We start from the raw sequence: 22,128 nt of genomic DNA, 5'->3' as shown, positions 1-22,128 counted from the left end.
AGCCTGGAGCCCACTTCAAGTACTGTGTCTCCCTCTCTCTCTCTGCCCCTCTCCTGCTCACACTCTGTCTCTCTTTGTCTCTCTCTGTCTCTGTCTCTCTCTCTCAAAAATAAACAAACATTAAAAAAAAAAAAAAAGAAGAGCATAGAAAATGCCATCAGGATTGATTAAACACATTTCTCTTTTTTTAATGTTTATTTCTTTATTTTGAGAGCGAGAGAAGGAGAGAGAGAGAGAGAGAGAACACATGCACACTCTCGAGCTGGGGAGGGGCAGAGAGAGAGAGGGAGAGAGAGACTCCCAAGCAGACTCCGAGGTGGGGCTTGATCTCACAAACGGTGAGATCATGACCTGAGCCAAAATCAAGAGTCAGATTTTTAACTAACTGAGCCACCCGGGTGCCCCTAAACACGATTCTTGAGGAATGTGTAGCAGACACTTCGTGGTTGCTTTTTGGACACGCTTTCTGCTCTGAGAAGTTCTCGCTGCTCTTGGGGGTACATTATTTGATCCTGGAATGACCTGTCCCATCTGCTTGCCCTCCTCTGGCTCACAGATGACCATTTCTGCACACGGACTGTACCCGGGCCCTCATTCCCCAGCACCTGCCCACCTCAGTCAGTGCCGAGGGGCGTCAGGTCAGACTGAGAAAAGGCGAACACAATATCACACCGTGGGCTGGAACTTGGGGGCAGAGGTCACAGGTGGCTGTGGCTCCTGTGGGCTGCACAGCTCCTCCCCCGGCAGCACAGGTGCCTCGCTTTCCGCTGCTAAAAATAGGTGCAGACCCGTAAAACCGTCACTTCTTGACATTTTAGAAGCCATTCTAGTCATTTCAGTAGATATTAGCTCTAAAGAAGTGACTAGAATCCAATGTCTGGCAATATCTGTCCGTAATGAAAGCTGGTATTCCCTGGCAAATTCATTCCTTTTAGAGGCAAATTATTTCAGACTCCCATCACGTAAATCATGTATTCCCAGTGGGTTCAGAAACATTCATAGGTGGGTTACTATGAGCCAAAATAATCCAAGCACAGAAATCCAAGGGTTTTGTCAAAGTAACAAGCAACATGCAGTACTCCGGGGGGGGGGGGGTGTCGGCGGCAGGGGCCGCCGGGACCTCTTCCAGTCCTCGGGAAGAGTGATGGGGCTGGATTGTCCAGGGTTAACTAGGAGCCCTGGGCCTCCCTGAGATGTCCCCAGCAGACCAGGCTGTGGTGTGACCAAATTCTTTTGGGTCCTTTCAGCTGGGGGTTCTCAAATGTAGGGGGGAACATATGTTTTAATGGAAATTATGAATTGTTTAGATCACACCCTTGGGGTTATCTGATTCTGGCCTTTTATTGCCAAAGTGCTGTTTTATAGTTATAAATTGTAGAAGTGCCTGGGTGGCTGAGTCAGTTAAGCATCTGACTCTTGATTTCGGCTCAGGTCATGATCTTGCGGTTCATAAGGTGGAGCCCTACATCAGGTCCTCTGCTGACAGCATAAGCCTGCTTGGGATTCTCTCCTTCCCATTCTCCCTGCCCTTCACCCACTTGTTCTCTTGCTCTCTCTCAAAATAAACAAATAATAAATAAGTAAGTAAATAAATAAATTTAAAACATAAGTTGTGCATGACTGATAGTGCAAAATAATTTTTGTCCACAGCCATGCAAATGAATTCTGTCTGCTGTAAAGACAATCCTTCTCCCCTGTGGAAAAGCCAGTTTTAGATCCAAGGTCATTTAATATTCCTGATGTATTTAAAACATTTTTTTAATGTTTATTTATTTTTGAGAGAGAGAGACAGAGTCGAGTGGGGGAGAGGCAGAGAGAGGGAGACACAGAATCCAAAGCAGGCTCCAGGCTCTGAGCTGTCAGCACAGAGCCCGACGTGGGGCTCGAACCCACAAACCACGAGATCATGACCTGAGCTAAAGTCGGATGCCTTAACCGACCCAGCCACCCAGGCGCCCCTGATATTCCTGACGTATACAAATGTGTCTGTTCTTTGGATTCTCTTTTGAATTGATTGTAGCATCCTCCAGGCTTCTTCATTAATAATGAGTTAAATACAATGTTTAACACATGCTCATTTTATATCTATTAACGTCATAGGTTTATTTTTTGCTGGAAGTGGTCCACCAGAGTTAACCGCAGAGTTTGTGTTCCATCAGGTCTGGGGTAGGGCCTGAGCACGTGATTTGTAACACGTCCATGGGGCACACTTTGGGAAGTCTGCGTTAGGCTTCCTCCAAGAACAACTCTGGGGGGAGGAGGGTGCGGTGACAAGGGCTCCATTGCAAGGGGAGGTTCTCCTGGGGTGTCTCAGCCCCTGGGACCCACCGGGTACCTCCCGGACCCCCATGGAGACTCTGCTTTGCAGAGACCAGCAGAGGGGAGCCCAGATGAAGGGAAGAGGGATCATGGAGCCAAGGTGCCTGGCCGGTGCCTGCTACACAAGTTGTCCCAGGCTGTGGGCTTTCATTCATGTGCAGTTATCACTTGGGCCCCTAAAAGCTGGCGTGATCTGAGGTGGGCATGTGGCCCCGGAAGGGTGGCTGAGTTAGAGTTGCCTCCCGTGGGTGCTCTTTCTCTTACTGAGCACAGAGCCAGCCTGCATGCAGCCCTGCCTCGAGCAAGGGGCACATCACATCCTGGGCTAGTCTCTAGGACCCAGGACCCTGGGAGAGGTGGGGAGGGGTCGCTGCGGCACCCCATCCTACTACCATCCCCCACCATGACCACCCTCTTTCTGGGATGCAGAGGACAGGGAGACCTGAGACTGTGACCCTAGCTGTGAGCTGTCTTAGGCATGGCTAGACTATCCCCACAGGTTCCAGAAGGCAGGGGTCTTTTTGATTTTTCATGGCCACATTTGAATCTAGCCCTGTCTGGCTCTAAAAATGGGCTTTTTCTGGCCCAGAAGAGGCTGTCGACACACAGGGGGGCTCCTCTGACTGGAAATATGCCTGCTTTTGACATCTGACCTTGCAGTCTTGTTCCTGCTCTGAGACACCCCATAAGCAAGAGTCTTGTGACCCAGGACAAAATACCTAATCTTCTGGGACCTCAATTTTTCTCTCTGTAAAGGGTTGCAACAGTAGTGGTGCTGGCTTTCCAGCGTTCTGGTGGGGACTCCTTGTTATTCTCACTAGAAGTGGTAGCCCTGGGGTCAGGGTGCTCATTGCCTGCATGAAGTCAGATGGTGGGGGAGGCAGAATCATGGCCCTCCATGATGTCCCTATGCTAATCCCAGGAACCCGTGAGTATGTTAGGTTTCGTGGTAAATCGGAATTAAGATTGTTTCGGATGGAATTAGGGTTGCTAATCAGCTGACATTCACATAGGTAGCTTACCCTGTATTATCCAGGTGGACCCACTACAGTCACAAGAATCCTTAAGTAAAAGGGAGGCAGAAGAGGAGTCAGAATCATCAACTATGAGAAATTGACCTGCTATGGCTTTGAAGACAGAGGAAGGAGGCCGTGAGCCAGGGAATGTGGGCTGCCTCTGGAAGGTGGAGAAAGGCCGGGGACAGATTCTCTCCTAGATTCTACAGAAAGGAACACACTAATTTTAGCGCATGTCAGACTTCCAGCTGATGGAACTGAGGATAATACATCTGTGTTGGTTTTTTTTTTAATTTTTTTTAACGTTTTATTTATTTTTGAGACATGGAGAGACAGGGCATGAATGGAGGAGGGTCAGAGAGAGGGAGACACAGAATCTGAAACAGGCTCCAGACTCGAGCTGTCAGCATAGAGCCCGACGCGGGGCTTGAACTCACGGACCTCGAGATCATGACCTGAGCCAAAGTCGGCCGCCCAACCGACTGAGCCACCCAGGCGCCCCACATCTGTGTTGTTTTAAACCACCAAGGTTTTGGTAATCTGTCACAGCAGCCTTAGAAAACCGCTACAGAGGGTAACGGTAAAGCCCCTTTGTAAACCAAGCACAGCAATACGTGTGCTGTTGTGGTTCGTAGAAGGAGGCTCGGTATTACGTGTTCACGCGTCCCACCTTCAGGAGCAGCAAAACGTTTAAAAATGTTAACGGAAAATGGGGTTTCTGGTTCCAGATGAAACAGAATAAACACACGTCTCCTCATGTGGCCTGCTAAGTACACCCTAAGAACATCGGGCATTAAACATAAAACTCAAATGAGAAACCACTAGAAGGGGGAGAGAAGGCAGGGCAGCTAGAGACTCAGGATCTCAGGAGGGGGATGATGTTGAATTCTGCTTTTTCTTTTTGTTATTGTTTTTGCTTTATACGCCTCTAGAACGGGTGTGAGAGAAGCCTAAAACCCGGAGTCGCACGTAGGCCAGCGGGCGCGGACCAAAAAAAGCCTCAAGGAAAGGCTGCTCCCTCCAGCTGAAGGACCAGGGAAGAGGCAGCCTGCAAGACAGAAAACAAACAACCGTTGGGGCAACTGGATCGGTTAAGCGTTTGACTTCGGCTCTGGTGGTGTGAGTTCCAGGCCTGCATGGGGCTCGCTGCTGTCAGCGCAGAGCCCGCTTCGTAGCCTCTGTCCCCCTCGCTCTCTGCCCCTCCCCTGCTCATGCTTTCTCTGTCTTCTCTCTCTCAAACAACAACAACAACAACAACAACCTCTTCTACTCCACGCAAACACCACAGGAAAACTGGCTGCCACCAGCTCGTGTGTCAAAATGGACACACCAGCCCGTGTGTCCAAATAGAGTCCAGATTTCTATCCTTGCCCCACGGTCACAAGGGGCCCCAACCCCCAGGTTAAGGAAACCCTAGTGAGGAGCCTACGCTTCCACCCCGCCCACACCTGTGCCCCCCTCCCCGCCTCAAGGGAGGCGGGAGGAGGAAACTTCTATCCTTCTCTGTCGGCAGCAGATGGCGCTCGCCTCCTCTCCCCACCCCTCGCACAAGGACAGAGGCCGCGTGTGAAATTAAGATCCAGAGGCTCATAACCCAAAATGGCTGAAATGAAAGCCACTCATACCTTGAATGAGAAAAGATAATTAACAGATAGCAGCCCTTCCACAACGCAGATTTTGGAAGGATCTGACGAGCACGTTAGAGCAGCTGTTACTACAATGGCAATTATGAACATGCTTGAAACAAACGAACAATCTAAAAATTCTCAGCAAATAAATAGGAAGTCCCACCAAAGACATTGAAGACTTAAAGAAGACCCAAATGGAAACTTTAAAGCTAAAATATTACAGGGTGCCTGGGTGGCTCAGTCAGTTGAGCGTCAGACTTCAGCCCAGGTCATGCTTTTTTTCTAAAACCTTCGTAAAGTGCACTACAGTGACTAAGCCCTAGCTCTTTCTGGATAGCAGTGCTCGGGACAGATATCCCAAGGCATCTGAGGACCAGCTGTTACTGGTGTATTCATTAGTATGGATTGGGTTCTGGGAGTTAAGGGCTGTTTTTTCCCTCGGGAACCAGCTTGTTCTGTAGAGAAGGAGGAGATTGGCTACGGTTGGCTGGTGGGAGGTGGCCAAATCTGGCAGCACCGGATATTATCAAGTGGACTCGCCTTTGGTTCCTCTGCGCGTTCGGTTTGCTCCTGCCTTTGACCTTGCCGATGTAAGCCTGGAGCCCCTGGAGCCCCTGGAGCTTGTGCTGGTATCCTGGGGCTTTGGCCTCCGGGGGCCCTGGGCATCCTGGAAGGCGAAAGAGACCCCCAGGACCCACAGGTGAGATTCTCTCCTCAAGTGGGGCCTTGGATGTTACTACCCTTGCACTTCTGTTGGTACAGAACCTGTCCCCCAGTCCTTGCTGGGTCCCCGGGACAGCTGCAGTCCCATGTGACTCTGTTGGGTCAGAAGCAGTTTTGAAGATTTTTGTTTGCTTGGTAGGTGGCATGAACCACACTCCGTTCTGAAGGGTTTGGATAGAGGTGTCAAAATGTCTGGTTGACCAGTTGTCCCTTGGTGCTGTCCTGTACGTAGCTTCTTGCTCTGAGATGCCAGGTTAAGGGGTCATCTCGTTAACATGGTTGTGGCAAAATTGCTTTGGCGTGGTTTCCGAGTTTGAGCAGGTGTGGGAGCAAGTGGGAGGGTGAGGGCAGGTGGGAGCAGGTGGGAGGGTGAAGCTTTTTAGAGGTGATACAAGTGGCCTGAATGGGCAGTGGGTGTCTAATGCTCACATTTATTATTTGAGTGGGATGGAGGGGGTCCCGAGGTTTATAGGCAAATAACAATAATAATTACTATAATATACATATAAGTTATATAACCTTAAATATAAAACCTAGATCATCATAAATTATATATCCATATAAAAAAGTAAAAACCATATAAGCAATAAAAAAAATAGAAAATTACCCAATCTGAGCTATAGAGAAGAAACAGCTTAAAAAAAAAAACAAAAAAACAGGGCCACAGGGAGTGGTGGGATTTAATATTTGTATTACTGAAGCCTCAGAAGGAGATGAGAAAAAAAGTGTGCGGCTGAGAAAGTGTTAAAAAAAATAGTGGCTGAAAATGTCCCAAATTTGACAAAAGTTACAAGCCAACAGACTCAAGAAGCTGAACAAATCCCCAACAGGATCAGCCCAAGAAAGCCACACTGAGATACAGGATAAAAATTCTGCAAAAGAAAGACAAAAAATATCTTAGCAATAAGAAAAATGATATCTTACCTGTAAAGGAAAAATAATCCAAATTATGGTAGATTCCTCATAAGAAATTATAAAAGCCAGAGGAAGTGGCACAACATTTTTCAAGAGCTGAAAGAAAAGGTCTGTCAATGCACAATTTTATATTCCATGAAAAAGTCCTTGAGGAATGGAGGGCATATCAAGACCTTCTCAAATGAAGAAAAACTAAAACAGAGGCACCTGGGTGGCTCAGTTGGTTAAGGGTCCAACTTTGGCTCAGTTCATGATCTCACAGTGAGTTCGAGCCCCGCATTGGGCACTCTGCTGTCAGCACAGAGCCTGCTTTGGATCCTCTGTCCCCATCTCTCTCTGCCCCTCCCCTGCTGGTTCTTGTTCTCTCTATATATACTTAAACTACATATAAACTTTAAAAAAAGAAGTAAAACTAAAACAGTCATTGCCAGTAGAGCTATTTTGAAAGAATGGCCAAAGGAAATTCTTAACACTCAAAGGAAATGATAAAAGAAGGAATCTTAACCCCTAACATATTATACACAAACATTAAGAAAGATAGAAGACCTAAATGTGACAGCTGAAACTATAAAACTCTTAGAAGAAAACATGGGAGCACATCTTTGTGACCTTGGATTTGGCAGTGCTTCCTTAAATAGAACACCCTAAGCACAAGAACCAAAGAAAAAATGGATAATTTGGATCTCGTAAAAATTTTAAACATTTGTACTTCAAAAAATACCATAAAGTGAAAAGATAGCCCACATAATGGAGAAGGGTTTCTCAAGTCACATATATGATAAGGGTCTTGCATTTATAATAAAGAACTCTACCAAGTCAATCATTTGGGGGGAAAAAAGTTAAGAATGGGCAGAGTATCTGCATAGATATTTCTCCAAAGAAGATAAAACAATGACCAATAACCAGAGCTAAAGAACACGCACACCATTGGTCACCAGAAAAATGCGAAGCCAAGCCACAATGAGATCTACTCCACACTCACTAGGATGGTTATTATGGAAAAGACGGACAACAACAGGTGTTGGTGAGGATGTGCGGAAATGGGAGCCCTCATAGTTGCTGGTGGGAATGTAGTATGGTACTGCTGCTTTGGAAGACCTTTAGGCACGTCCTTAAAGATTTGAACCTCGAGTTACCATGTGAGCCAGCAGTTTCACACGTAGTTCTGTCCCCAAGAAAAATGAAAGCCTACTTCCCACAGAAATTTGTACGTAAATGTTGCTGGCGGCGTTGCTCGTAATAGCCGAAAAGTGGAAATAACCCAAATGTCCATTAACTGATGAATAGGTAAATCGAATATGGTATATGCACCCGATGGAATATTATTAATATTGCCTGGGAATATAAAGGAATGAAGTACTGACACGTGCTACAACAGGGATGAACCTAGAAAATATTATGCTAAGCGAAAGAAGCCAGTGAGAAAACATTATATATTTCAAGATTCCATTTATATGAAATCTCCAAAATAGGCAAATCTGCCCAGAGAGAAAGTAGTTTTGTGGTTGCCCACGACGTGGAGGGTGAGAGCTAAAGAGTATGGGGTTTCTTTTTGGGGTGATGAAAATGTTCTTAAACTGATGACTGTGATGGTGGCACACCTCTGCGAATATGTGAAAAATACTGAGTCGTACACTTGAAATGCGTGAATTGGATGTAGGTGAGCCATTACCAAAACACGAAAGAATCTTAGAACCTCAGCAAGAAGGACAGAAAAGGAGTAAATATATAATAGATTTTCTTTTTTTTTTTTCCCTTGACTTTTCTAAATTATGTTTGGTTGAAACAAAAATTACTGCATTTTCTGATGTGGTCCTCGTTGTGGACCAGCTAAGACGATTGTAATGTAAATGGGGAAGGGTAAAAGGGAGGAAAAGAGAAATAAGGGAAATAAGGGAAAATAAGTCTCCCCTTGATTTCTCAGTGTTCCTATCAGAGCCTCAGACTCCAGAGATTAGAAATTAATATTCAACAGAGGATTTTTTTTTCACTCCCCACCTCCCAAAACATGTTACTTTGCACATATCATTAGGATTAGATCTGCAATCATTTGTTTCCCTGATGGCAGAGCTAACTATTCCCATCTAGTAGCCTTTTCTTATCTCTCCAAGAGAAAAAAAAATTATGTTCTAGGATGGACACCTAGGTTACAACATTATCTTCCTAGGTAACGGCTTTTGAAATTTCAAAAGGAATGAAACCAAGGACACACAGACATTTGTACATTTTAAAAGCTGACCGTTGAGCTTTATTTGGACCCTGGAGGTTTTATTTCAAAGGGTTAGAGTAAGACATTTCCAAGGAGACTCTCTGAAAAAGGGAGAAGGAGGCCTCTTTCTCTTGTACATAAATGGCCTAAGTTCTGTGTTCATCGCTTAAAATATAGACTATGTCTTTGCATTTGACCTAGCTTTCATTGCATCATTTCAGGGACACGGGAGAAGCATGTAAGTAAGGTAAATACAGGTACTAGATGGGATTGAACTGCGTGGGTCCATTTACAGATGGACTATTACCTTTTTTATTTTTCTTGAGTTGACAGTAAAAGCCACATGGCATTGATTTACAACTGCCCAGCCCAGTCTCCACAAGAATGAATCTAAGGCAACAAGCACAGAAGTCTTACCTGCTGCCCTCTGAGTATCTGAGCAGGGCTGGCAGGCAGAAGTTGGGGCTTAAAGTATAGGAACATATCCAGAGAGCAAGGACAGCTGGTGGCCCCAGCACCCAGGCTCCCGGTCCTCTGCCCCCAGCTTTGGGGCTGTGCAGGGATAGCTGGAGGGCCTGGGACCCTCCTGGCCGGGAATAGACTCTTGGTGGTGGGTCTCCCCCCTGGTGGGGCCCTGCCCTGTCACCTCCTGGAGGCTGGCATGCTCACATGTGGTCACAGCTGCTGATGGTCATGGGCTGGTGGTACACCCCCAGGCAAATGGGGCAGCTGTCGTACTTGCAGGCTGCTCTTGCCCTCCGAAGTCCTGCCTGGCAGCTGCTGCTGCTCCTAAGCTGTGGCCACCAGGCTGCTGAACATCCCCATCCCTGCGCCAGGCCCGCAGCTCCTGTCCTGGCTCCCTAAACATCATTTCTTTTCATAAGTATACATACAGTACTGTAAATCTATTTTCTCTTCCATGTGATTTTCTCAATATTTTCTTTTCTCTAGTATGCTTTATTATAGGAATACATGTAACATACAAAATATGTGTTAATTGACTCTTGATGTTGTCAGTAAAACTCCTGGTTATTAGTAAGGCTTCCAGTCAGCAGTAGGCTATTAGTAGTTCAGTTTTGGGGGAGTCAAAAGTTTTATGCAGACTTTTCAACTGTACAAGGGGTTGGCACCCCACAAGAGGTTGCATTGTTCAAGGGTCAACTGTAATATGACAACTACTTCTGATACAAAAATCTCATGAGTATATTAAGGACACGTGTGTATTGTCTGTTTTGAGAGACAGAGACAACACGAGTGGGGGGAGGGGCAGAGAGAGAGGAGGAAAGAGAATCCCAAACAGGCTCCATGCTGCCAGTGCAGAGCCTGATGCAGGGTTCCAGCTCACGAACCATGAGATCATGACCTGAGCCGAAATCAAGAGTCAGACACCCAACCACCTGAGCCACCCAGGCACCCCAGTGTCCCACTCTTGATATGAGCTCAGGTCATGATCTGACAGTTAGTGAGATCGAGCCCCATGTTAGGCTCTGTGCTGACAGCTTGGAGCCTGCTTGGGATTCTCTCCCTCCCTTGCTCATGTTCTCTCTCTCAAAATAAATAAATAAGCTTTTAAAAAAATAAAAGAAAATAAAAACTATAAGGAAAATCCAAATGGAAGTCTAAAATCTATAGGAAGGACTTCAGATTTCCAGTTCCACATGTATGGAGTTTGGAAGTCACTACTCCATTCTAACAACAAGTAAAAAGCCGAACAGACTAAAAAACCTACAACTCTTCTTGGATCCGTAAGAAAGGGGAGGACATAGAGCAAACTACTGCCCTGAGATTGGAGAGTCAAACAGGCAAATAGAGTCGCAGCTCACCAGAGGAGCAGAGACTCATGATTAGAAACCAGTGCCAGGTGCCAGCTCAAAAAATCTGAGCTGTAATTGCTAGAGGCTCAGTGTGGACAAGTCTGAGAGAAAAACTCAAAGGGGGACCCAGTTATAGGAGAGCCTCCACAAGATAGTGAGATTTACCTCCAGGAGCTCGACCAGATTCTCACAATTAAGTATCAAGGAAAAAACACCACCACAGGGCATCAGGCATGGGGTAGGGAAAAGGAAAAATTTTGAAACATGCCAGAGCACTCTGTTCTTCTTAACAGGGCATATCCTCAGGATAAATTAGCAAGTTACTTTATAGATCTCAATAGACTGACAATAAAGTTTGTATGGAGAGGCAAAGGACCAAAAATAGTCAACACAGTATTGAAGAAAGACAATATTGGAAGACTGATGGTATCTGACTTGAAGACTTAATAAAACTACAGAAATAAAGACAGTGTGGTATTGGTGAAAAGATAGACATCTATAGATCAATAGAACAGAATCAAAAGGTCCCCAAAAGACCCCCACAAATATAGTCTTGACAAAGGAGCAAAGGCAATACAGTGGTGCAAAGATAGTCTCTTTAACAAATGGTGCTGGAACAACACCTCTCCATACCAAAAAAAAAAAAAAAAAAAAAAAAAAAAAAAGCCTTATACCCCCTCACAAAAATTAACTCAAAATGGATGATAGATCTAAATGTAAAATGCAAAACTGTAGATCCTAGACAACTACATAAGAGAACACCTATATGACCTTGGGTATAGTGCTGCTTTTTTAGATGGAACAACAAAGGCTTTGGGGCACCTGGCTGGCTCAGTCAGTTGAGTGTCCGACTCTTGATTTCAGCTCACGTCATGATCCTGGGTTCATGGGATAGAGCTCTGCATTGGGCTCTGTGCTGAGAGTGGAGCCTGCTTAAAATTCTTTCTCTCACTCTCCCCTACTCAATCTCTCTTTCTTCCTCTCACATAAATAAGTAAATAAATGAATAGAATAAAAACAAAGGCTCAATCCATGAAAGAAATAACTGATATGCTGAACTTTATTAAAGTTAAAAAGCTTCTGCTTTGCAAAAGACTATTGAGAGAATGAGAGGACAAGACCAGACTGGGAGAAAATATTTGCAAAAGACATACCTGATGAAGGACTGTTACCCAAAATATACAAAGAACTCTTAAAACTCAACAATAAAAAACAACCAATTAAAAAAATGGACCAAAGACTTTGACACCTCACCAAAGAAGATAAACAGATGGCAAATAAGCATATGAAAACATGTTGCACATCATATGTCATCATGGAAATGCAAGTTAAAATGAGATACCACTACATACCTATTAGAATGGCCAAAATTTGGAACACCAGCAACACCAAATGCTGACAAGAATTTGGAACAACAGGAGCTCTCATATATTGCTGGTGGGGATGCAAAATGGTATCATTACTTTGGAAGACAGTTGGCAATTTCTTACAAAATTAAACCTCCTTTTACACAGAATACAGTAATTGTACTCCTTGGTGTTCACCCAAAAATGTAGAAAACTTATGTCCACACAAAAGCCCACACATGAAAGTTTATAGAAGACTTATTTGTAACACCTAGACTTAGAAGCAACTAAGCAACTAAGATGTCCGTTTATTGGTTTCTTTTTCTAAGATGTCCATTTGAATGGATACATAAACTGTGGTACACACAGACAATGGAATATTATTTAGCACTAAAAAGAAATGCATTATCAAGCTATGAAAAGACATGGGGTAACGTTAAACGTATATTACTAAGTGGGAAAAAAAGCCAATTTGAAAAACCTACATATGACCTGATTTCAACTATATGCCTTTCTGGAAAATAAAAACTATAGGAATAATAAAAAGATTAGTAGTTGCCAGGAGTTAGAGGTGGGATAAATAGGCAGAGCACAGAGGATTTTTAGGACAATGAAAATACTCTGTATGATATTATGATGGATATATGTCATTATACATATCTCCAAGCCGATAGAATGTACAAGACCAAGAGTGAACCCTAAGGTAGCCTATGGACATTGAGTGATTATAATTTGGCAATGTAGTTTGATCCTTGGTAACATATGTACCACTTTGGTGAATGATGTTAATAATGGGGGAGGCTATGCATGTGTGGGTGTGGAAAGTATATGGGAAATCTCTGTACTTTATATATATGTTTTGTGAACCTAAAATTGCTCTAAAGTCTTATCCTAAAGCAATAAAATAATAAATAATACCTACAGGAAAGTAAGAAAATGAGAACTAAGAAGTTAAAAGCAAAACAAACATTTAAAAAAGTGGTAGACTTGATCCTCACATCAATAATCACATTAAATGTAAGTGGTCTAAATATACCAATTAAAAGATTGGCAAGCTGAATTTTAAAATGTCTCAACTGTACACTATCTGTAAGAAACTCACTTCTGGGGGCGCCTGGGTGGCGCAGTCGGTTAAGCGTCCGACTTCATCCAGGTCACGATCTCGCGGTCTGTGAGTTCGAGCCCCGCATCGGGCTCTGGGCTGATGGCTCAGAGCCTGGAGCCTGTTTTCGATTCTGTGTCTCCCTCTCTCTCTGCCCCTCCCCCGTTCATGCTCTGTCTCTCTCTGTCCCAAAAATAAATAAACGTTGGAAAAAAAAAAAAAAGAAACTCACTTCTAATATGACAATTTAGGTACGTTGAAAATTAAAAGATGGGGAAAGACATATGCAAAAACCAAAGCAGGTGTGGTTATATTCTCAGACAAAGAAGACTTCAGGGCAAAGAAAATGAAAAGAGATGGAAAGGAACATTACTAATGATAAAAAGGTCAATCCCTTAAGAAGATATAGCAATCTTACATGTGTATGCATGCTCTAAACACCAGTACTGCAAAATCTGAAGGAAAGACTGATAGAACTGAAAGGAGAAATAGATCCACAAATAAATTTTGAAACTTCAACATCCCTTTCTCAACACTGATAGAACAATTAGAAAATTAACAAGGATATAGAAGAATTCATCATCCTAATTCTCAACCAATGGAATCTAATTGAATTTACAAAACATTCTACCCAACAAGAGCAGATTACACATTTTTTTTCAAGCGCCCATGGAACATTTACCAAATGTCATGAAGTAAATCTCAACAAATTTTTAAAAATGTTAATAATACAGATGGTGTTCTTTAACTATAATTAATTCAAATTAGAAATAAATAGAAAAAAAGACAATTTCTAAACACTTAGAAACTGAACAACACTCTTCTAAATAATACACATGTTAAAGAGGAAGTCTCAAGGGCAATTAAAAAGATGAACATGAATGTTAACTGAATGAACTGAATGACAGTGAAAATACAACCTATCAAAATGTGAGACACAGCTGAGGAAGTGCTTAGAGGGAGATTTATAGCACTAAATACTTTCATAACAAAGAAACAATGTTTTAAACCAAAAGCACAAGCTGCCATCTTGAAAAACTGGACCAAAATAAGCAGAAAGCAAGCAGAATAAAGGAAATAATCAAAATCAGGGCAGAGGGGCGCCTGGGTGGCGCAGTCGGTTAAGCGTCCGACTTCAGCCAGGTCACGATCTCGCGGTCCGTGAGTTCGAGCCCCGCGTCGGGCTCTGGGCTGATGGCTCAGAGCCTGGAGCCTGTTTTCGATTCTGTGTCTCCCTCTCTCTCTGCCCCTCCCCCGTTCATGCTCTGTCTCTCTCTGTCCCAAAAAAATAAATAAACGTTGAAAAAAAAAAAATTAAAAAAAAAAATCAGGGCAGAAATCTAAGGAATTCAAAGCAGAAAAGTAATAGAAAATAATCAACGAAACCAAAAGAGATTCTTTGAAAAGATCAATAATATTGACAAACTTCTAGCAAGACTGACAAATTTTTAAAATGGAGAAGAGAAATGATCGGTATCAGGAGTGAAACGGGGGATATCACGACAGACCCTGCAAAAGGATAATAAAGGAGTCCTACACACGACTCAATGCACAATAATTCAACATCTTAGATGCAGTGAACCAATTCCTTGAAAAGTACAAACTATCAAATTCATCTAATCTAAAATAATTTAGCCCTGTAACCTTCGAGATACTGAAGCTGCAGTTTAAAATCCTGTAAAAGAAATTTCCAGGTCAAATGGCTTAACTGGAGAATTCTAAACATCTGAAGACTTCTAAATTGTATAAATCTCTTCTAGGGAACACTTCAGAATTAACCTATCGGACTGCACAGTGATAGCACAAAAAAGAAATCCCTCATAAATATAGATGCACTATAAAAGAATTATACACCAAATGGGTTTATTCCAGGGATGCAATGGTATTTCACTATTTGAAAATAAATCAATGTAATCCACCATTGCATTAGTTTCTTATTATTGCTGTTACAAATGAACACAAACTAGTAGCTTAAAAACACAAGTATATTATCATACAATGCTGGAGATCAGAAGTTCAAGATGAGTTTCATTGGCCTAAAATCAAGATAACAAAAAAAATTTTTTTAAGGTAATTGAAGTAGGGCTATGTTCCTTCCTGGAGATTTTAGGAAATAATCCGTGTTTTCACACTGTCTAACTTCTAGGAACTTCTTGCATTCCTTGGCTCATGGCCCCCTTCCATCTTCAAAGTCAGCAATGGCCAGTTGAGTGTTTGTTATATCACACATGACTCTGGCACTGACTCTTCTGCCTCCCTTTTTAACATTTAGGGACACTTGTGATTGCACTGGGACCACTCAGATAATCCAGGATAATTTCCCCATCTCCAAGTCAGTTGATTAGCAACCTTATTTCCATCTGCAAACTTGATTCTCCTTTGCCACGTAACCTAACATAATCACAAATTCCGAGGTTTAGGACATGGCCATCTTTGGGGGCCATTATGCTGCCTACAACAATTAGTCCTCTGGTTGTCTGCTACTTGGCCCTGTCTTGAGCCCTTTCCTTTCTCCTAGCTATTGCTTGAGCACATTGCTGTCTAATCTTCCAGCTTTCTAACCTTGTCCCTACGCCAGAGCCTTGCCCTCGCTGCTCCCCGACCTGGAAAACAGACCAATTGCCCCACAGCTTACTCTTTTGTACCTTTCAGGCTGTGGTCAAATAGTCCTTCCTCTGGCAGGCTGACCTGATACAGAATGGCTCCCTCCCCTCTGTTATTTCATTAGCTGCATGAGTTTTCTTCAAGGCGCATTGTTTGTTTTGTTTCGTGGTCTCTCCACTCCTCCTCCTCATGTCAGCTATGTGGGGACAGGAAGTTTGGCATTCTGAGTCCTTAATGGAGTGGATGTGGAGGAGGCTCTTAATGTATATTTGGTGAATTAATGAACGAGTAAATGAAAATCATCTGCAAATAATGAGAACAAATTGTTGTTCTTGATGATATTTTTTTTTTGCCTCCTTTCTGTTTCATGTCCTGATGCATTGCCCAGAGCTTCCGGAACACTAGTATAGTGCTAATGGTGATAACAGGCATCCTTGTTTTGTTCGATTTAAATAACAGAGTCTCTAGAATTTTATCATCAAGTATAATATTGGCTTTTGGTTTAGAATAACATAAGTTAAAGTACCAGAGTACTTTGTTTTTTTAAGGCCATTTTTTAATGTTTACTTATTTATTTTGAGAGGGAGAGAGCACACTAGCAGGGGAGGGGCAGAGAGAGAGGGACCCAGAGAGAGGGACAGACAATCCCAAGCAGGCTCCGTACTCAGTGCAGAGCACAGGGCTTGATCTCATGACTTGAGCCAAAATCAAGAGTTGGACGCTTAACCCACCGAGCCACCCAGGCACCCCAGTACAAGAGTACTTTAAAAATAACATGTTAAACACATGTTTTTGCAACAAGTCTTACTAGTAGTGTTTTAGCAAACATTTACTGATAGAATTTATGCATAGATATTTTGTTAAACCTTAGTTACATTTTGAGACAATCCCAACTTGGTTGAAGTAATTGTCCTTTTAATCTAATGTTGAATTCTCTTTGTTAATGTTGTGTGTAGGAGTGTTGAGCCTGCAATCATGAGAAAGATTGACTGAGACTTTTCTCTCTTTCAGTTCTCTGTTTCAAGTCCTCTTTTTATCCCGAAAGCGGCCTGTGAAACAGCCTCCCCTGGAAGGTTGCACACTGAGGGGCGGGCTGAGCTGAGTAAAAATGGGAGTGCGGAAGAGTAAACACTAACAGTTCTTTACACTTTTTGCAGTTGTATGTGTTTCTTGGCTGGAGTTGAATCAAGCCATGCGTTGGTTAAGGAGGACCAGATTGGCACTTTTCTGAACGGGATCCTCTGTGGGCTGTCCAGCTGCAGGGGATCCTTGGTCTGGTCTGGCACACAGCCAGGTGCAGCTGCTCCCACCACTGGCCCCTGTCCCAGCAGAAGCTAATGCTAACCGAGGAAGGGAAAGGTCATTTGTTAATGCTGGCAAGATGTTATAACTCCCCAGTGAGGAAGCCACTTTATGTATGTATGTATGTATGTATGTATGTATGTATGCATGCATGCATGCATTTAGTGGGGGAAGGGGCAGAAAGAGGGAACTGAGGATCTGAAGCGGGCTCTGCACTGACAACAGGGTGCCTGATGTGTGGCTTGAACTCTGGAACCCAACCCTGAGATGGTGGCCTGAGCGGAAGTGGGAAGTTGTACACTTAACCGACTGAGCCACTTAACCGGGTGCCCTGGGGAAGGCATTTTAGAGATGACCAGACTGAGGCACAGACAAGTTACTTGCTAAAGATCCCCCGACTGATACATGGCCCACCTGGGGTTTGAACCAGTGACTGACTTGAAGCCTGTGCTCTTTCCATAGTGCCTGTGTCTCCTTTCACGGTCGGCACCCTTACTTTGGCCATTCAAATGCCATAGTTAGGAGCAATGTCCCTCTCCTGTCCTCCCACAGGACAGGGAGTGCAATGTCTCCTGCTGTCCTGAAAAGTGACAAAGGCCCAAAGCTGAAGACAGAAGGCGAAGATTCTCCCTGGCCTTTGAGGCAGGGGCTGAGGTGGGCCAGCCCCTCCACACAGGCTTATAGGGAAGCAGCAGTTTCTGACCCAGCCCATTCTGCCTTCAGACCTGTCCCACGTTCAGCTCTTGAGCCTGAGTCTGAACACTGAGCTGGGGAGGAGCGGCGGCCAGTCCTTCTGAAGAAACTCGTCCCTTCCCGGGTGTGTCCCCACTCAGCAGAGCGGGGTGCCTGCCTGGAGGGAGCCTGGCATTGGCACCGCACACGCTGCCCATATAATCAGTCAGCAGGCTTGCTGGGGTTCCCTCTGCCACCTGAACAGCAGAGAGAGAATGTCCGGTGACAGCTGCCTGGGGAGGGGGCCCTAGTTCCTAAAAGTCAAGAAACAAGATGGCAAAGGCCCGCCCGCCTAGGAGTTGGTCTCAGAGAGCAGTTCCCACCCCACACTAGAGGGGACTTGGGGAAGAACTAGGGCACAGCGGACTGGAAGATCCCCTCCTCCCCCCCCCCCCCCCCCCCCCCCCCCCCCGCCTCTACCAAACACACTCTGGGAAGGAAGAGAAGAGAAAGGAGAACTCAGCTCAAGATGGGATATCAGAATGAAACAAATGAAGCTGTGAAACTGGGCCAAGGCATTCTTAAGGGAACTGCTCCCAAATGAGGGAGACCCCCAAAAGATGGTGGGGGGACAGTTACAGGGACAAGCGGAACCATTTCAGGTTAAGGCTTCACAATAACTGGGTTCCACACTGTTGGTTGACTGACACCCCGCCCCCACCCAAGTGGAGGAAATGGAAATCCTGGAGTCAACAGGCATTTGGGGAAATAGACCCCCAACCACTTACCTTCACACGTGCTTTGGTTTGCTGTGAAACCTTTAGCTCAAACCGACAGCATGCCAGACAGGCCTTCAGAAATGGTTGGGTCGTCTGCTTGGCAGCTTCCCTGGCCTTTGTAGCTAGACCAACGCCTCCTAATGGGCTAGGGCTCTTCCCTTCTTGGTGAGCCTTTGCTCTTGGTGAGCTTTGATAGCAGATTCAATCTTCTTGCCCATCACTAGTTTGTTCAGATTTTCTGTTACCTCATGACTCAGTCTTAGCAGAAGAATGTTTCTAGGATTTTATCCATTCTAGGTTATTCAATTTGTTGGCGGATAACTGTCCCTAGTATTTTTCTATAATGCCTTTTATTTCTGTGGTATTGGTGATAAATTCTTCTCTTTTATTTATTTATTTATTATTATTATTTTTTTAATATATGAAATTTATTGTCAAATTGGTTTCCATCTTCTCTTTTATTTATGATTTTAGTTTTGAATCTTTTTAAAAAATTAATCTAGACAAGGGTCTGTCAATTATATTGCTCTTTGAAAAATCTTAGTTTCAAGGGACGCCTCGGTGCTCAGTCGGTTATGCACCCTACTTTGGCTCAAGTCATGCATGGTCTCAAGGTTCGTGAGTTCGAGCCCCGCATTGGGCTCTGTGCTGACAGCTTGGAACCTGGAGCCTGCTTCAGGTTCTTTGTCTTGCTCTCTCTCTCTCTCTGCCCCTCCCCTGCTCACACTTTGTTTCTCTCTCAAAAATAAGCATTAAAAAAAATTGTTTTCAGTCTCTTAGTTTCAGGGCACCTGGGTGGTTCAGTCAGTCAAGATCTGACTTCAGCTCAGGTCATGATATCCTGGTTTGTGAGTTCAAGCCCCGCATCGGGCTCTGTGCTGACAGCTCAGAGCCTGGAGCCTGCTTCAGGTTCTGCATCTCCCTCTCTCCCTGCCCTCCCCTGCTTGCACTCTGTCTGTCTGTCTCTCTCAAAAATAAATATTAAAAAAAACCTCTTAGTTTCATTGATTTTTTTTTAAGTGTTTTTCTCTTTATTTAGTTTATCTTTGCTCTAATTTTTATTTCCTTCCTTCCATGTTTGGGTTCTTCTTTTTCTAGTTTCTTGAGGTATTAACTTAGGTTAATTTGAGATCTTTCTGCTTTTTTATAGTCCTCATTTACAGTGATATGCTTCCCTATTAGCACTACTTTCACTGTATCCCATATGTTTTGGTATATTGTGTTTTATTTTTCATTTGTCTCAAGGTATTCTCTATTTTTTTTGTAAATTCTTTGATGCACTGATTGTTTAAGAGCATATCATTTAATTTTCACATATTTCTGGATTTTCTGGTTTTGTGCTATAGATTTCTAGTTTCATTCCATTGTGATAGGAAAAGGTAACTTCATATCTTGTTTTGTGACCTAACATGTGGTCTATCATGGAGAACGTACCATGTGTACTTGAGAAGAATGTACATTCTGCTCTTGTTGGGTGGAGTGTTCTATATCTTCGGTAGGTCCAATTGTTCTATAGTGTTATTCAATTCTTCCATTTGCCTATTGATCTTCTGTCTGGTTGTTCTATGCATTATTGGAAGAGTGGAATTGAAGTCTTTAACTAGTGCTGTGTTGATGTGTATTTCTCTCTCCTATTCCTTTTTTAAAAATTCTAGTATAGGTGGGCCTGGGTGGCTCATTTGGTTAAGGGTCTGACCTCAGCTCAGGTCATGATCTCTTGGTTTATGAATTTGAGCCCCGCATCAGGCTCTGTGCTGACAGTGCAGGGCCTCCTTGGGATTCTCTCTCTCTCTCTCTCTCTCTCTGCCCCTACCGTGTCTCTCTCTCTAAAAATAAATAAACTTAAAAAAAATAAAATAAAAATTCCAGTGTAATTAATGTACAGTGTTATATTAGTTTCAGGAGTACAATATAGTGACTTAATAATTCTATACATAACTCAGTGCTCATCACAAGTGTACTCTTAATCATCTCCACCTGTTTCACACATTTCCCCACCACCTCCCTTCTGGCAACTACCAGTGTGTTCTCTATATTTAAGTTTGTTTGTTTTTTTCTGATTTAGTTTATTTCTTAAATTCCACATATGAGTGAAATCATATGGTTTTTGTCCTTCTCTGGCTTATTTCACTTGACATTATACCCTCTAGATCCATCCATGTTGTGGCAAATGGCAAGATTTCATTCTTTTTTTATGCTGAGTAATCCATGTATGTATGTGTATTTGTATGCATGCATGTATATATACATATACGCCACATCTTTACCCATTCATCTATTGATAGGCACTTGGGCTGCTTCCATATCTTGGTTATTGTAAACATAGGGGTGCATAGATCTTTTCAAATTAGTGTTCTCATATTGTTTGGGTAAATACTTACTAGTGGAATTACTGGATCATATGGTAATTCTACTTTTAATTTTTGAGGAACTGCCATACTGTTTTCCACAGTGGCTATATCAGTTTGCACTATTACTACAGTGTAAGAGGGTTCCTTTTTCTCTACATCCTTGCCAACCCTTGTTGTTTCTTGTGTTTTCTATTTTTAGCCTTTATGGCATGTGGGTGGTGATATCTCATTGTGGTTTTGATTCACATTTCCCTGATGATGAGTGATATTGAATATCTTTTCATGTCTGTTGGCCATTTGTATGTCTTCTTTGGAGAAATGTCTGTTCATGTCTTCTGCCCATTTTTTTTTTTAATTTTTTTTTTCAACCTTTATTTATTTTTTGGGACAGAGAGAGACAGAGCATGAACGGGGGAGGGGCAGAGAGAGAGGGAGACACAGAATCGGAAACAGGCTCCAGGCCCTGAGCCATCAGCCCAGAGCCTGACACGGGGCTCGAACTCACGGACCGCGAGATCGTGACCTGGCTGAAGTCGGACGCTTAACCGACTGCGCCACCCAGGCGCCCCACTTCTGCCCATTTTTAAACTGCTTTTTTTTTTTCCAGTTTTGAGTTGTATACTTTCTTTATATATTTTGCATACTAACCCCTTATCAGATATATCATTTGCAAATATTTTCTCCATTCAGTAGGTTGTCTTTTGCTGTTTCCTTTGCTTACAAAATCTTTTTATTTTGATGTAGTTCCAGTGGTTTATTTTTGGTCTTGTTTCTCTTGCCTCAGGAGACATATCTAGAAAAATGTTGCTACTTGTTTTGAATAATAGTAATTCATGATAGCCACACTTAGTTTTGTGGAGAAAAGCTTTATTAATTATAAGGGAAAGGGAATATAAGGAATTAAACAATTATAGTTAACATAAAGAGGGAGAGAGTGTAGAGAACAAAGAAGTCTTAATACATCAAATTGGGTACTCACAGCATCCAGCCTCCTGCCTGGGGAAGCCTCATGGTGAGCAGTGGGTTTGAGTCCCAGTTGAGGGTCCTGGGAAGAGCGTCCTCCCCTCAGGTGAGACACTTCCAACTCAGTATTTCCACCAGCGCCATACACACACACACACACACACACACACACACACACACACACATACACACACATACATTACCCATGTATGATTTATGATTGTTCATTAAGTTTGCCTAACTGCAGTGCTGAGCAAGCTGTTTTTTCTGTTTCTCATATGGTATCACACAGTGTTAGGAGCCTGGGAACCTGCATATTTCTCTTCCCTCTCCAATCCAGTCCATGGAGCCAGACTGGTCTGACTCAAGGTGGTGAGGCAGAGTA

At 43.4% G+C, this 22,128-nt stretch overlaps 1 long non-coding RNA gene across 1 annotated transcript in view; it reads left to right on the top strand.

Annotated features, from left to right (window-relative positions):
* Positions 1-5,285: 5,285 nt before the first annotated feature.
* LOC123588326 overlaps positions 5,286-22,128 on the top strand; it is a 40,019-nt gene continuing 23,176 nt past the window's right edge. The window contains exon 1 of the long non-coding RNA XR_006707808.1: positions 5,286-5,663. This is a non-coding gene — a long non-coding RNA (uncharacterized LOC123588326). The remainder of the gene's footprint in view (positions 5,664-22,128) is intronic.

The sequence above is a fragment of the Leopardus geoffroyi genome, chromosome D3 (genome assembly GCF_018350155.1).
Source record: "Leopardus geoffroyi isolate Oge1 chromosome D3, O.geoffroyi_Oge1_pat1.0, whole genome shotgun sequence".
Lineage (NCBI taxonomy): Eukaryota > Metazoa > Chordata > Mammalia > Carnivora > Felidae > Leopardus > Leopardus geoffroyi.
Note: the sequence above shows the minus strand (reverse complement) of the source record. Positions and strands in the feature narration are given on the sequence as shown.